Source organism: Oryctolagus cuniculus, chromosome 3 (assembly GCF_051225735.1).
Source record: "Oryctolagus cuniculus isolate XC-2025 breed Fujian yellow rabbit chromosome 3, ASM5122573v1, whole genome shotgun sequence".
Lineage (NCBI taxonomy): Eukaryota > Metazoa > Chordata > Mammalia > Lagomorpha > Leporidae > Oryctolagus > Oryctolagus cuniculus.
The window spans coordinates 73,237,668-73,247,998 of NC_142869.1; positions in this window are offsets into that span (position 1 = coordinate 73,237,668).

The window sequence follows — 10,331 nt, forward strand, 5'->3', positions numbered from 1 at the left end:
ACACTGAAGTGCTTTCCTTGTCTTTTCTAAAGTAGTTTCAAAGTGTTGCATTTAGTTTTTTAGTATATTTTAGTTGATATTTGTGCATAGTTACAGATAGTGGTCTAGTTTCATTCTTCTACGTGTGGATATCCATTTTTCCTAGGGCCGGCCATTTATTGAAAAGATTATCCTTAACATATTAACTCAAAAATTTAAAAAATTATAATGAGTATCCCTTTTCCAATGCATGTTCTTAGCACCTTTTTCAAAGATCACTTGGCTATAGATATGTGAGTTTATTTCTAGGGTCTCTTCTGCTCTATTGGCCTATGACTGTAACTATGTAATACATTTTGAAGTCAGGCAGTATAATGTATCCTGCTTTGTTCTTTTTGCTCAAGATCACCTTGGCTATTTGGAGTCTTTTGTGGTTCTATACAAATTGTATTAGTATTTTTTGTAGATCTGCAAAAAATGTTACTGGAAGTTTGATAGGGATTGCATTGAATCTGTAAATCACTTCAGGTAATATGCACATTTTAATGGTATTGATTCTTGTAACCCATTAACACAGGATGTCTTTTCATTTATTTGTGTCCTCTTCAGTTTCTTTCATCAATGATGTATAGTTTTCATTACAGAGATCTTTAATCTCTTTGAGTAAATTTATTCATGGGTATTTTTGGTAGCTATGGAAATGGGATTGCTTTTGTGATTTCTTTTTTTTTTTAATATTTTCTTTTAACTTGAAATAGGGTGACAGAGAGAGAGAGAGATTTGGGGATATGTCTTCCATCCACTGGTAAGTACCCAAAAGACCAGAACAGTCAAGGCTGTGCCAGGCTGAAGCAGGGAGCCTGGAACTCAATCCACATCTTCCAAATGAGTGGCAAGGACACAGGTACATAGTCATCTCCTGATACCTCCTAGAGTACGTGTTAGCAGGAAGCTGAACCTGATGCCTAGTAGTTGGGACTTGCACCAGGCACTCCCAGATGGGATGTTCCAAAGAGCAGCTGAACCACTGCACCACATGCCCCTTCCCTTTCTTGATTTCTTTTTTTGGATAATTTTTGACCGGTGTATAGCAACAGTATTGACTTTTACATGTTGACTTTGTGTTCTGCTAATTTGCTAATTTATATTTTATAGTTTCAAAAGCTTTTTGGCGTAAACTTTTAAGTTTTTGGGTTTTCTTTATATAAGACCATGCCATCTACAAACAGTAACAATTTGACAACTTCCTATCTGAGTTGTGTGCTTGTTTTCTTTCTTAGTCACGCTTAATTGCTCTGGCTAGGACTTCAAGAACTGTGTTGAATAAAAGTGGTGAAAGTGAGCATGTTTGTCTTGTTCCAGATCTTATATTGAAAACCTTCCGATTTTCTCCATTTAGTATGATGTTAACTCTTGGCTTATAATATACGGCCTTTATTCCTTCTTGTTTTAAAGAAGTATTAATTTATTTGAAAGGTAGTGACAGAGACAGAAGGGAGGGAAGAAGGGAAGGAAGGAGAGAGAGAGAAAGACCAATTTTCTATCTGCTAGTTCATTCCTCAAATACCCACAAGAGTGAGGGCTAGGCCAGGCCAAGGCAAAAATCAGAAATTTCATCTAGGTCTCCCACCTGAGTGGTAGAAACCCAAGTATTTGGGACTTTACTTTCTGCCTCTTGGGTACGTTAGCAGAAACTTTATTGAAAGTGGAGGCAGGACTCAGTCCCAGATACTCCACTGTGGAATGTGGAGGTCCCAAGCAACAATTTCGCCTGATGTATTACAATGTCTTTCCCTCAAAGTGCATTCCTTCTATACCTAGCTTGTTCCAAATGTTTATCATGAAGGGATGTTGAATTTTATCATATTTATTTTCCACATATGTTGAAATGATCATTTGATTTTTGTGTTTCATTGTGTTGATGTGGATATTGATTACATTTATTGATGTGCATATATTGACCCAATTTTGTATACCTGGAATGAAGGGAAGGGAAGGGAGGGGGAGGGGAGGGGAGGGGAGGGGAGGGGAAGGGAAGGGAAGGGAAGGGATTCCACCAATTGGGTGGAATGAAACCCAATTGGTCATGCTGCATAATCTTTTGAACAGACAGTTAGATTATGTTTGCTGATATTTTGTTGAGTATTTTTTGCTTCTATTGTTCATCAAGGGTATTGGACTGTAGTTTTCTTTTTTGATTTTGTATTCTTGTTTGGTTTGGTGTGAAAGTAATGCTAGCCTCTCAGAATGAATTGAGAAAAATTCCTTCCTCTTCTAAATTTTTGAAATAATTTAATAAGGATTGGTGTTAATTTTTTTTAAAGATTGATAAAAATTCAACTGGGAAACCATATGATTCTGGACTTTTCTTTGATGTGAGACTTTATTACTGAATCAATCTTGCTATTCATTAATTGTTTAGGTATTGTATTTCATCATCATTCAAACTTGCTAAGGTGAATCTGTGCAGGAATTTATCCATTTCTTCTTGGCTAGTTAATTTGTGCCTATAATAATCATTGTCCATAATAGTCTCTAATGATCCCTTGTATTCCCATAATGTCAGTTGTAATGTCTTCATTTTCATCTCTGATTTTATTTATTTTCATCTTTTTCTTAGTCATTCTAACAAAAGGTTTGTCACTTTTGTGTATCTTTTTAAAGAACAAGTTCTTTTTCATTGATTGTTTTGCATTTTTTTTGCTTTTTGATTTATTTTTGCTCTCAATTTTATTATTTCCTTACTTCTGTTAATTTTGGGCTTTATTTGGCCCTGCATTCCTAGTTCTGTGAGGTATAGGGATAAGTTACTTTTTGAGATATTTCTGCTTTTTTGATGTAGGCATTGATTGCTATAATCTCCCTTCTGAGTACTGCTTTTGCTGTATCCCACAGGTTTTGTTAAGTTGTATTTCCATTTTGTTTCATTTCAAGATTTTTAAATTTCCTCATTTTTTTTCCTTGATTCGTTGGTTATTCAGGAGTAAGTTCTTTAATCTTCACTCTTTTATGTAGTCTCAAAATATTTTCTTTTTATTGATTTGTAGTTTTATTATATTGTCTCCGAAAAGATACTCAATATGATTTATATTTTTAAAAATTTTTTGAGACTTGTTTTCTGGCCTACAAAATAATTCTTCCTGGAGAATGTACCATGTGCTGTTGAGAAAAAGATATATTCTGCAACTGTTGAGTGTAATGTTCTGTAGATATCTGTTAGATCCAATTGATTGTGCTGAAATTTAACTCTGATATTTCTTTGTTGATTTTCTGTCTGGATGGTCTATCCATTTATGGAAGTAGAGTGTTGAAGTCTTCTACTATTATTGATTAGGGCCTATTGCTCCCTTTAGGTATATTAATATTTACTTTATGTATTTGCATGTTCTAATTATTGGGTACACATACACTTATAGTTGTTATTTCCTCTTGCTGAATTGAATTTTTTATTATTATTCAATGAAATTCTTTGTCTCTTTTACTTATTTAAGTATGAAAACTCTTGCTTTTGGGTTCCATTCACATAGAATATCATATTTCCCCTTTACTATTAGTCTATGTGTGTCCTTAAAGATGAAATGGGTTTCTGATGAGAAGAATATAGTTAGATCTTCTCTTTTGTATTAATTTTGTCACTTTATGTCTTTTAATTGGAGAATTTAGTCCACTTACATTTGAGGTAATAATTGATAGGCAAGATCTTACTGCTGCCATTTTGATATTTGTCTTTTTTTTTATTGTGACTCCTTTCTTTTTTATTTTAAAAGATATTTGTTACTTTTTCATTGTTTTTGAGCAGAGTGGCAGAGAGTAGAATGCAGGACGGAGAGAGCAAGTCTTCTACCTCATGCAAGGATCACTTAACCACAAATTAAGATTATAATAGAAAGATAAAGAAAGAAAATATAATGAGGACTGGCATTGAGGTAAAATAGATTAAGCCACTGCTTAGTGTGAGCATCCTATAGCAGAGTGTTTGAGTTGCAGCTGTTGTGGGCATTTGGAGAGTGAATCATGAGGTAGAAGACTTACTGTGTGTTTTCAAATAGCCTGTCTTTGAATGCACTGATTCTTTCTCCTATTTGATCTATTTTGCTAGTGATGCCTTCTATCACATTTTTAGTGCACTTCTCGGTTGAAAGATTTCTGCTTGATTTTGTTTAATTCCTTTAACCTTTATCAATTCTCTGTTAGAATATTGAATGATTTCTCTGTTCTCTTGAAGTTCATTCTTAAAACAACTATTTTGAAATCTTCATTCGAACATTTGGAAATTTCAGTTGTTAGATGGCTGGTTTCTGGCACTTTATTTTGCTCTGTAGCTGAGGTTCTCTGGAAGTTCTTGATGCTTTTTGGTGTATAATGTTGTGTGCGCATTGAAGGTTTAGTTACAGTCATCTGGTTTCATTTGTGGCGGCCCTTCTAGAAATTCTAAGCTGTCTGGACATTTTTGCTATTTATGAGCTAGATCAACTCCAAGTCAAGGCTTTCTCGAGGCCTACTGTTGATGTTTTCTTACTGTTTCATTCATGTAATACCTTCTAGATTTGTCCAAATCTGCAGCTGGCATGTTGTTTAGAATGAACTATGGGAGTACATAAAAAGGGGTAGTGTGTCCCTGCAAACCTCTTCTTGGGACTAATGTAGGTTGACTCCTGTTCCTGTGTCCACTCCTGCCATGATGCTATTTCACATGAGAGCCCACAGTCCACTGAGAACAGTGCAACCTGAGAGTAGGATCAAAATCCACCCTGCTGTATTCTTTCTGCTGCTCAAGTGGTCTCATTGCCTGATGCTTCTCCTACCAGCCTCTGGTGATGCTGGGTGGGGTTTAAGGCTGTTCAACTAGGACTCACATGGAATTCTACTGGTCACTGTGCAGATCCAGAGGCTCTGTCTGCTAGTCCTGGCCTGGGGACAGGGAATGTTTCAGATCTGCTTAATACTGGTTTTACCAGCCTAGTCTTGGATACCAAAACAGTCTTGTGAATCTTCATTATCTGCTCAAGGTAAAAGGAGGGGTGATAAAGGCAGCTCCTCAGTCACCCAGAAAGACACTAGGTGGGTCACACCTGCATCTCACCGTCATCAGGCTCTGTGCAAATTGAGTGTGCATACCAGGCCCAGGTGAGGGTGAAAGTGATGCAGGATACCAGTACCTCTTACCAGGGTACAGGTCTCTTTGAATACTGGGGTGAATCCAGAGGTTCTGTCCACAGGCACTTGCCTAGGGATGGGTACCACTAGGATATGCCCAGTGTTGGGCTTTCGTCCCACGACACAATCCTGTGGCTACTTGATGTCTTCCTGAGGGTGGAGGAGGGTGATAAAGGCTGAGTCACACATCTGCCCTGTGGTAGGCCCCACATAGTACCAGATGCACCCCAGGCCTACTTGAGGCAGGCAGTGCTGCTCACTGGGGACAAGCCTGCCCCACTGGACTGCAATTTCTGCCTGATGCTGGGATAAGTCTACAGGCTCAGTCTGTGAGCATCAGTCCAGGAGTAGAGGCCTTTATCAGGTGCTAGGTTTCAAGGCTGCAGCCTTGGCTCTGAGCTCCAGGACCAGGTCCTAACTCTCCCTCTGCTGCCTTCTCCACAGCAGCTGGAGTCCTGCTTTGCTTTCTGCAGGCAGTTGAGGGAAGGTTGATGCAGGCTGCCTGGCTCTGGAGGCTCCAGAATTCAGTCTTCAGCCGTGGGTCTGGAGGCAGGGATTACGGGGCACCGTCTGACTCTGAATGTCATCGCAGAGGGCCTGGCCCTGGTATCTGATTCTCTCTACCTCCACCAAGCAGGAGGTGTCTCTGTTTTTGCTGCACTCCCTGGAGCTGTGGAAGGTTGAGAAGGGCAATGATTTCCTTCCTGGTTTCTTCAGTATGGTTTTTCTTTTTATTGTTCTGAAACCAGGCACCGTGGTCTCTCCCCTAGTTTCTCTTGTGAAGGTGACTTGGTGCTGTTCAAATTGCTGCTTCTGCGGGTTGCCAGGGCCTCTTACTCAGCCACTATCTTGATTCCCCTCCTGCCCTTGTTTCTTAATATCAGTATTTAAGTGTGCATTTTCTCCCTGGAACTGGGTCACCTAGTCACATAGATGTAGTATTCTTATTCTTACTATTTTTGAGGAATTCTAGAATATGTTTTTGAGTTTCTCCTGTTTCCAGAGTTAAGAAAGCATATTTACATTTCCACGTACCAGGGCTTTAGTTTTCTGGTTTTGTTATTGATTTCTAGTTTTAACAAACACACTGTGGTCAGTGATTATACTACATCTAGCTTTGGAATGTGGAGAATATTTTTATGCCTTACTTAGTTCTTCTGAATAATCTATACATTTTTGAAAAGTAAAAATGTTGTCTGCTTTCAGGATACAGAATTTGATATCCACACTTATCATTTTATTCAATTGCTTAGTCATTGCTTGAAAAAAATGAATTAAAGTTTCTTCTGGTTAATCTAAATCTTATTTTTTATTTTTTAAAGATTTATTTTTATTATTTGACAGACAGAGTTACAGAGAGAGGTGGAGACGGGGCGGGGGAGCTCTTCCAGCTGCTAGTTCACTCCCCAGGTGGCCACGACGGCCGGACCTGAGCCATTCTGAAGTCAGGAGCCAAGAGCTTCTTCTGGGTCTTCCACGTGGGTGCAGGGCCCAAAGCACTTGGACCATCTTCTACTGCTTTCCCAGGAGCATTAGCAGGGAGCTGTATTAGAAATGGAGCATCCAAGACTCAAACTGCTGCCCATATGGGATGCCGCCACTGCAGGCCAGGGCTTTTACCTGCTGCACACAGTGCCAGCCTCTACATCCAACTTTGTCTACTTAAGTTCCTGAAGCTTCTGATTTCTGTCAAGTTGCATGCTTCATAGATATTCTTACTTACTACAGCTTCATTATGCACCTTTAATTTTGCAAAGTACCCTTCTGGGTCTCATTCATTGCTTTTGGTCCTGAATTACACATTTCCCGATATGAAGATCCTGACCCCTGCTTTCTTTTTGTTTGCCCTGCTCACATGTCCAGGTTTTTTCATTTTCAATCTGTTTGATCTATTTTTTTAAGAAATCATCTCCTGAGTCTTCAGTATGGAGTTTGGTTTAGCAATTCCATTTCAAATTATTTACCCAAGAAAAAAATCGGATATTAAAAATATGTATGTGAAAGAATAATCATCAAAAATAGTTAATTAAATAAATTAATTTATACCCCAAAATATCTAAAAACACACAAGTATAAACATTACAGATAGATAGAATAAGAATGTTAATCACCTCATAAAATGTTTAAAATATAGATATTTTATATCCCATACAAAATATATTAAGTGATAAAAAGTTATAAAATAGATTGCAAAGTCTATTACATTAATATCCATACCCATATCTTAAACTGTATCTATGTATTCATATAATACAACTGTATTAAAGACTGGAAGATGTGTGTTAATAGAGATAATAATATATGCTTTAATTTTCTTTGTGCTTTTTTGTAGTTTCTAAAATTTTAGTATCTAGGTGTTTCATTTTTATTATCTCAAAAGAAATATTTTTTCTAAAAATGAAAATTTTCAAAAGGCTTGTTTTGACACTAAAATCCTAGCACCAAGTCATGGTGGGGCTCCTTTTACCTGCCACGCTCCCCAGTGTCCCAGTGGAGTAGGCACACGGCCTTGAGGACGTGGACACCTGAGGGAAGCCTCCCGCTCTCCCGTCTCTCCCTGGAGGCTGTGGCTGCTGCATGGTTGAGGGCTGGGGCTCGTTCCTCTCCCAGGAGTCCGCGGAGCTTACAGCTTCATTCCACCTGGTTTTCTTAGCTACTCCTTTCCAAAAACTCCTCAGGAAGAGTTTCTAGAAGGGGCTATTTGTTTCTTCTCCTTTGACTCACACATTACTCTGTTACTTGGGAGATCTGAACATTCCTATGGCTACAAACGTGTGGATTTTGCTTTTCTGTTCCCTTAATGGGCAATTTAACCGTCTCATGAGTGTTTTTATGTGTGGATTTTATGAGAATTCCTCTACATTTTTGTTGTCCTTTTATCACTTGATGTGGAGACATAAGCCATCACTTTAAAGTCTCTTAAGAAATGAAAACCATTTCTCTGGAACCATCTCCATAAAGAACTCCCAAGATCCTGTGTTTTCATCTCAGGGACACTCCTCTTTGAAGGCGCTCTTTACTGTCAGCTTCTGAGGCTCCAACGAAAATCGCTGGTGCCTTGGTGTAGTTCAGGTTTTGGGAAGGTGGTCAGGAAAGCCCCAGGAGCATTTTTGTTATTGTTGTTTTCAGGTGTGTTTGCTGTCTTGTTTTCTGCTCGTTTGTTTTTGCTGTTTTTAAAGATACAACTATTTCCATAAAGGTTTGGGCAATTGCATAAGCGGTAAAGAGAAGAACTAGCTAAAAAAATGGAGTTACACAAAGCAAAACAAAATCCCTCAAACTGTTAATTTCAACTTCTGTCATTATCATTTGGGATTGAGGTAGTGTTCAGAGTAAAAATCTCTATTTTTGTTTTAAGTGTACTAACCACCTTCCTGCAATGAAATGTCTATGTCCAAATCCCCAGTGAGTTCTACAGCAAGCACTGTATTGATTAGATTTTTAAATCAAATCTACTGATAAACTGAGATAAAACTGACCTAGCTGATAAAACCAAATACTTTCTTCTTTTTGTCTCATAAGTAGGTCCAGATGCAGAAAAAAAAATACCAACTAGGCACCAGTGTTACTAGCTCTCCTTCTATTTGGCCCATGCTTGGGGTCCACAGCAATACATCCAAAGCACACGTGATGCCGTGGACAATCCCCGAGGCAATCTTTGCACATAGGTTGTGTTTGACTGAGAGACATTTATGTGGTCCCCTCATAGCTAGCAATTGGTACGTATAACAACAAAATTCAAGTATCCAGGATCTCTTGGAAAACTGAAAGATATGACTATAATAAATGTATATGCACCTAATTACAGGGCAATCTTTAGAAGTGAAATTGACACTCTGAAATGTGATGACTTTGAACAGCCCTTGTCTCGACTTTTGAGGAACAGTTTTTTTTTCATAGTATTCATTGACCTCTTTACTTAGTATATAATTAATCTTATGTGTATAAAGTTAATTGAAAATAGATATTACTAAAAAAATAAGAATGGGAATAGGAGAGGGGGAAGGAGAATGGTGGGAATGTGAGTGGGAAAAATCAGTATGTTCCTAAAGTATTTATAATATATTGTATTTATGGAATGCATGATGTTTGTGTACTTTAAATGAAAGGTTTCCAGGGAAAAAAAATAAAGCGGAGCAGCCAGAACATGATCCTGGTGCCCACATGGGATGCTGGCATCCCAGGCAGTGGCTTCTTCCACTACACCACATTGGTCCAACTTGGGTCATTAAAAAAAAAATCCATTCAGACAATTTATATATTTTGACTGAGAATGCAATCCATTTGCCTTCGAGGTTAATATAGATAAATAAGAACTATTATTTTGTTGATTGCCTCTGGATGTATCTTTTGTGTTAGTGAGTTTGGTGCTGTCATGTGTTTTCATAATATTTACTTCTAATGTACAACTCCATTCGGGATTTCTTGTAAAGCTGGTCAAGCAATGATGAATTCTGGTTTTGCTTGGTCTGCTGTACTGAGCAATGATGTGGGCTTAAAAGGCTCTCCACTTTTCAGGATGTGTGTATGCAATCCCAGCTGCCATAGTGATTCTGCAGAAAAAAATGTGCCATTTTGTTAATTCCAATGTTTCTTTTTGGTTATTTTTTATAGTTTCTTTTTCCTGAGATTGATTGTATTTTCATTATAGGAGTATTTTGTTTTATTTCAATGAGAAAAGTTATAAAATCTGCTTTGGGACCTAAAATAATTTCATCATCTAGACAATTTTGGAATGGATCTTGGTTCATGATTTTCTTTGTTGAATATGGGTCACACTTTCGTGTTTCTTAAAATGTTGAGCAATTTTGGATTGTATCCTGGACATGGAAAATTGTTATGTAGTTAAGACTGTACATTCTGAGGCTGGTGCTGTGGCATAGTGGGTAAAGCCGCCGCCTGCATTGCCAGCATCCCATATGGGCACTGGTTCGAGTCCTGGCTGCTCCATTTCCGATCCAGATCTTCACTGTGGCCTGGAAACGCAGTAGAGGATGACCCAGGTTCTTGGGCCCCTGCACCCACGTGGGAGACCTGGAAGAACTTCAGGTTCCTTGCTTCAGATTGGCACAGCTCTGACCATTGCAGCCAATTGGGGAGTGAGCCAGTGGATGGAAGACCTCTTTCTCTCTCTCTGCCTCTCCTTCTCTCTGTGTGTAACTTTGACATTCAAATAAAATAAATAAATCTTTTTT